The sequence below is a fragment of the Coenobita brevimanus genome, chromosome 20, assembly GCF_032717465.1.
Source record: "Coenobita brevimanus isolate Jiangsu-jjx chromosome 20, ASM3271746v2, whole genome shotgun sequence".
Lineage (NCBI taxonomy): Eukaryota > Metazoa > Arthropoda > Malacostraca > Decapoda > Coenobitidae > Coenobita > Coenobita brevimanus.
The window spans coordinates 19,429,322-19,435,675 of record NC_136973.1 but is presented as its reverse complement, the minus strand read 5'-3'; positions in this window follow the sequence as shown (position 1 = coordinate 19,435,675).

Below are 6,354 nucleotides of genomic sequence, written 5' to 3'. Positions count from 1 at the left end.
TCTTTGCTACCACACAACACCCTCACCACTGCATGACAAAGCCACAAAACATAACTAGTCATAATAAAATAATCACTATACATACATTAGCAGACCAACCTGAACAATATTCCACAAGCAGAACAATACAGTACCTGAAACAAAACACAGTACCGGTAGTGCAACTCCCATCCCCTCCAGACATTCATTCATCAGATGCGTCCTTAATCAGGGTTTATCAAGCAGTCATGGAAAGGATTAGGTCACAACCTCACCCAGCCCTCTTCAGCTACCAGCACATATTTGCACAGGATGGAATAAAAAATATACATACTGTGCTTGTACAGGAGGCTGAAACCACATTACACAGTGTGGAACACTGCACAATAAATGCCACACTGAGATGCAGACACATCCATGGTGTAGGGGACATACTGGACAACTCCAAAGGGGCAGTTGCCAACATGTAGATATATTAAAAGGCCATGATTCCACTAACATGAATTGAGCACGTTCTTCCCATTTCTAGTGTTGTAGAGGAAAAAATTACTGTAATGCATTTGTGTCATTACACTCCTAACTAGAGTACCAACACCACCACCATCACCATAAACACTGCTGATGCTGCTTGCTGCTCACAAAGATGCATGAAGCCATATACCAATAATATGCAGGTATTATGACTGCAAACATTCCATCAGTTGTTATTCTGATGATCTGTACTGTTCTGTCTAGATGCCTTATTATTGCAAATGCATTACAATAAAAAAATAGGCAACTGTCTACATAGTTATTTTAATTATATTTCTTTTTCTAAATGCACCTAAGGAAGATGAGAGAGTTGTGGCTGAGGAGGGTGCTGCTGAGAAAAGTGTTAATGAACTGTACAGAGCTCTCAACAGCAATCTCCTGAGAGTTACTGATCAGGGTGTCAATGGACAAGCGACTCTCAAACTGTAAGGTAACATGGTGGTGGGTTCAAGGTAAAGTCTCAGGTAAGGATAAAAGAAGGCCTTTCTGAGAATGGAAAAGGGGTGGTAACAGATGAATACTTGGCTGCCTGGTAAAGGGCTGGAAAGCAGGTATACAGGACAGAATCTGCATCCCAAAGACTTTTCCTGAATAACGTAAACAGCACTGTTACAAAGAACGTGGTATTTACGGTGGCAAATCAAATGAAGTTGGGAAAAAAAGTTTTCATAGGTGAGTAGTGTGTGAAAAATTATGAAGGAAAGGCAGTGGTAGCCAGTGGGGATTTTAAAGATGCTAAGAGCAAGTATTATATCTAGTTGCTGACTGAGGAGTTTAACTGGAACAGGGAACATTTGGAGTCGGCAGATCCAGTGTTTGGCCCTTGGCCTTTGATTGATGCTGCTGCTTTGAGCAAGGCAATAGGCAGGATGCAGTTCAGAAAGGCAGCAGATGTGTCTGGACTGACTGCTGAAATGCTGAAGGCCTCAAGATAAATGGGAATGCAGTTAGTTACTGATTTGATTAATATGTTTATAAATGAATATGTTGTCCCATATGACTGGCTGAGAAGTGTGACTGTAAATGTGAACATGGAGATGGGTTATGATCAGAAGTAAAGAAAATTTAGAGGTGTGAAACTTTTGTATCCCATAAACAAGATATTGGAGGGATTCTTAGAAGCTATCTATCTATCTATCTATATATCTAGGCTGCTTTCCCCAAGGAAAGGGAGGTAGCCGAGACAGGACGACTCACTCTCCATTTACTCATCCATTCAAACACATTCATTCGCATCTTAGCCCCAAAGGGGAGAACGGACAGATCCTCACCGCATCACACCGCACAAGGGTCAACTGCGCAATGCAATCAGTGACATCCACAGCAGGGCCCGACAGCAGAACGGGTTTACCCCTGCCACATCATAACAGACCCATCCCCTTACCCGCACCTGACCTGACTAGCTGATCAGACCAAATGCGGGAGAATATCCCCTCAGGGCTGCGTCATCACTTATTCATTCACAATTTCTCTCCATTTATTTCTGTCACGCACAGCCACTCTTCCTTGCTCAACAGACATCCCTCTCGCATCCAGCGCTCTCTTCACACTGTCCATCCATCCTATTCGTGGTCTTCCTCTCAGTCTTACACCTCTCACATCAGATCTAGTTATTTTTTTCACCAATCGCTCATTATCCATTCTCTCCATATGCCCAAACCATTGCAACACCCTCTGCTCAACTCTACCAGCCATCTCCCGAACAACTCCAGTTCTCCTTCGCACTTCATCATTTTGCACCCGATCCATACGCGTCACTCCACACATACTCCTCAGACATCTCATCTCCATTACATTCAAACTTTTCCTCTCTGCTACACCCATATTCCATTTTTCAGCCCCATATAATGCAGTCGGTACCACAACACCCTCATACAGCCTTCTCTTTACATCCATTCTAAGTGAACGACATTTAAACACTTTTTTCATTCCTCCCAGCACCTTTCCTACTTCATTTATTCTAAACTTCACTTCTGCATCTATTCTTCCATCCACAGCAACATGTGACCCTAGATATTTAAAACAATCTACCTCCTCAAGCAACTCACCATTCAAAACTATATTCATCCCCCTACCATCTATCAACCTCGTACACTTCATCACTTTACTCTTATTCTCATTTACTTTCAATTTCCTCCTTTCACACACCCTTCCAAACTCCTCTACCAACTGTCTCAATCTCTCCTCTGAATCAGTCACCAGTGCAGTATCATCTGCAAACAGCAGCTGCTTCAGATTCCACTCTCCTCCATCAACATTTACCAGACTCAGACCACCTAAAACTCTTGCATTCACCTCCCTTACAACACCATCCATGTAAATATTAAACAACCAAGGTGACATCACACATCCTTGTCGCAGCCCCACTCTCACGGGAAACCAATCACTCACAGCATTTCCCACTCTTACACACACTCTACTATTTACATAAAAACTTTTCACCCCTTTTAGTAACCTACCATCAAGTCCATACAATCTTAAAACAGTCCATAAAGCCTCCCTATCAATTCTATCATACGCTTTCTCTAAATCCATAAATGCCCAAAACACATCCTTGCCTTTCGCTAAATACTTTTTACACACTTGTCTCACAGCAAACACCTGATCAACGCATCCCCTCCCTCTCCTAAAGCCACACTGCTCATCACTAATCACTCCCTCTGTACCCTCTCTAACTCTCATAATTAACACTCTACCATACACTTTACCTACAACACTCAACAGACTTATACCCCTAAAGCTAGTACATTCATACTTATCACCCTTGCCTTTATACAACGGGACCACACAAGCACTTGCCCAGTCAACTGGCACCATACCTTTCTCAAAGCACACATTCAATAATCTTACCTAACCAGTCAACAATAGTCACTCCACCACCCTTCAGGCATTCCACAGCACACCCATCCATACCTGCAGCTTTCCCTGTTTTCATCTCCTTTACTGCCTTCTCCACTTCCTCCTTCGTGATCAAAGAATCATTCAACTCTCCCAACACATTTATTCCTTGCACTCTTCTATCTGCCACAATCTCAGCCACCCTTTCCTCCTCTACATTTAACAATCTTTTCAAAATACTCTGCCCATCTCTTCCTTACTGCATCCATCTCAATTAACATCCTTCCATCCTCTGCTTTTACTCGTTCTTCCTTCCCAGACTCTCCCTTTCGCACCCTTTTCACCTCTTTCCAAAACATTTTCTTATTCTGTTGAAAATTCTCTGTCAGCTGCCTACCCCACCTCTCATCTGCTGCCACTTTAGCATCGCGCACAGCCCTTCTCGCTCTATTCCTCTTTTCCTTATACCTTTCATATGACATCTCATCCTTCCTCTGCAGCCACACTTCATATGCACGTCTCTTCTCAGCCACAGCCATACTTACTTCCTCGCACCACCATTCACTTCCTTTTCTTACACCACCACCCACACGTCTCACACCACACACCTCTTCTACATGCCCCACCACAGCACTCTTAAACAACTGCCATTCCTCCTCCACGCTGCCATTTTCCCGATCTTTCACTGCGTTCCACTCATCTTTCAATTTCTCCTGATAATCTATCTTTTTCTCTCTTTTATCCAACTCACTCACTTTCAAAACCTCCCTGCCACACCTAACCCTCCTAGCTCTCACCCATCTCTTACCTACTCTTAACTTTCCCTCCACCAGGTAGTGGTCAGACATACCTCCACCTTCCCCTCTCAGAACTCTCACATCCAACAATCTTCCTATTACATTCCTAGACACAACCACATAGTCCATCAAGGCTCTATCAACAACCCTTCCACCCTCCTGTCTCACCCATGTATACTTATAAATATCTTTCTTCTCAAACAGCGTATTCCCAATCACCATCTCTCGCTCAACACGCATCGCTATCATTCGTTCCCCATTTTCATTTCTTCCAGGCACACCATGCATACCAACTACGCCTTCAACTGCTACATTTCCCACTCTAGCATTCAGATCTCCCATCATTACCACATTCACATTCGCTCCAAAACTCTGCAGACACTCATCAACATCATTCCAGAAAGACTCCCTCTCTTGTTCATCCCTTTCACTACCAGGCCCATATGCACTCACAAACACCCACAACTCACATTCAAATTTCGCTTTCACCCACATCAGTCTCGATGACACCTCCTTCCATTCAATCACACGCTGCTGTACTTCCGGACTCACTAACAAGGCCACACCTTCTCTTGCCCTTAGAAGCCATAATAACAAAAAGTGACTACTGATGAGATGCAGTTTGGGTTTATGCCTGGCAAAGGGACCACTTATGCCATATGCACTGTCCAACCATTTTAGGAAGACTATATAAGAAAGAAAAGTGAACTGTACTTTGTTTTAGTTGATATGGAGAAGGTTTTTGGCAGAGTCATTAGGAAGATGGTGAATTGAGTAATGAGCAAGGTTGGGATCATGGACTGGTCGTTTTGAGTGATATATGCCCAGGTCAATGTGAAAAGAGATTTAAGTGATGAGTTTTCCATGTATGTTGGAGTGTATCACGGGTCAGTCTTGTGCCTCTTATTGTCTGTCATGATGCTTGAAGCTCTCCCACGTGAATTCAGAAATGGACTCCCATGAAATGTACAGTATCCTGATGATTTGGTGTTGACTGAAGAGAATGAAAGGGAGGCAGAGGGTAAATTTAGGAAATGGAGAGATGGAATGAGGCACAAAGTAGGTTAATACTGCGTAAGTTAATACTGGGAAGGTTAGGTTAGGTTAGTATTGGATAGGCTAGGATAGGTTAGGTTAATACGTGACAGGTTTTGATATGGAACAACTAGACAAATTAGGTTAATACAGGGCAAGTTAGGCTAAGTTAAATTAATACTGGTTAGTCTGACTAGTTCATTGGATAACCATGGCTAGGTTAAGTTAATACTTTGTTGGTTTGTATAGGTCAGTTAGTATTATATAATATGTCTGATTAGGTTAAAACTGGGGAGGTTAGCAAAGATTATTATATTTCCTTCAGTAATTTCTTTGATATTAATGCTGGGTCTGACAAGAAATATCAGTACATTTTAGTAAGTCTGCAGTTGCAACTGACAACAAATATCAACAGGAAAAAAGAGATATGTTAAATGATCAAGTTCATTTATTAAATAAAGAAATATGTCTCTTGGAAAAAATGTTATTACAGGATGAACTAGAGGAAATTTGGGCAGCCTTATCAGGCAGATGAAATAATTACAACTTTGTTCAGCAGAGGTGCAGGACAAAATGCCAGGTAAATTTACTTACTTCTTCATGTGCTCTAATTTTGAAGCCAAGTCAAATTAGTGTATCAAAGGTGTTATCAGTCCCACCTTTTTTTAGAGTCTTCATAAGCTGTAGAGTGCTGTTTAATGCTGTCTGCCTTTTCTACTCACTGCAGCTGCTTCTTCATGTCTTTAAGCTTCAGCAGCATCTCCCGCAAGTTATAATTATGAACGAGTAAGTAGGCCTACAGCAACTTGATATGGCTAAAACAAGGCTGGGATGGAGTCTATCATACAAGGAGTAAATATAACACTTCTCTTTCACTCAACCAGGTGCTTCCTTGTGTGTTGTGGGGACAGTTTAGTCAGAGTTATCAATATCTAACGTCCATCATTAATTCAGTTCTCATTCCTACTGCCATATTCACACCCATACCAGCAGACTGAGCCATCTCCACAACACACAACATCCAGGCAGGATTCTAGTGGAGTGTATTTCCAGGATACCCCAAATATTTTTACTTGTAAACACAGAGTATTAGTTCAACACAGACAAACCAGATGCACTAGAAGCTATACCAAGTGCCAAAACAACCTAACTGCCTTGGAATATATCATCATCA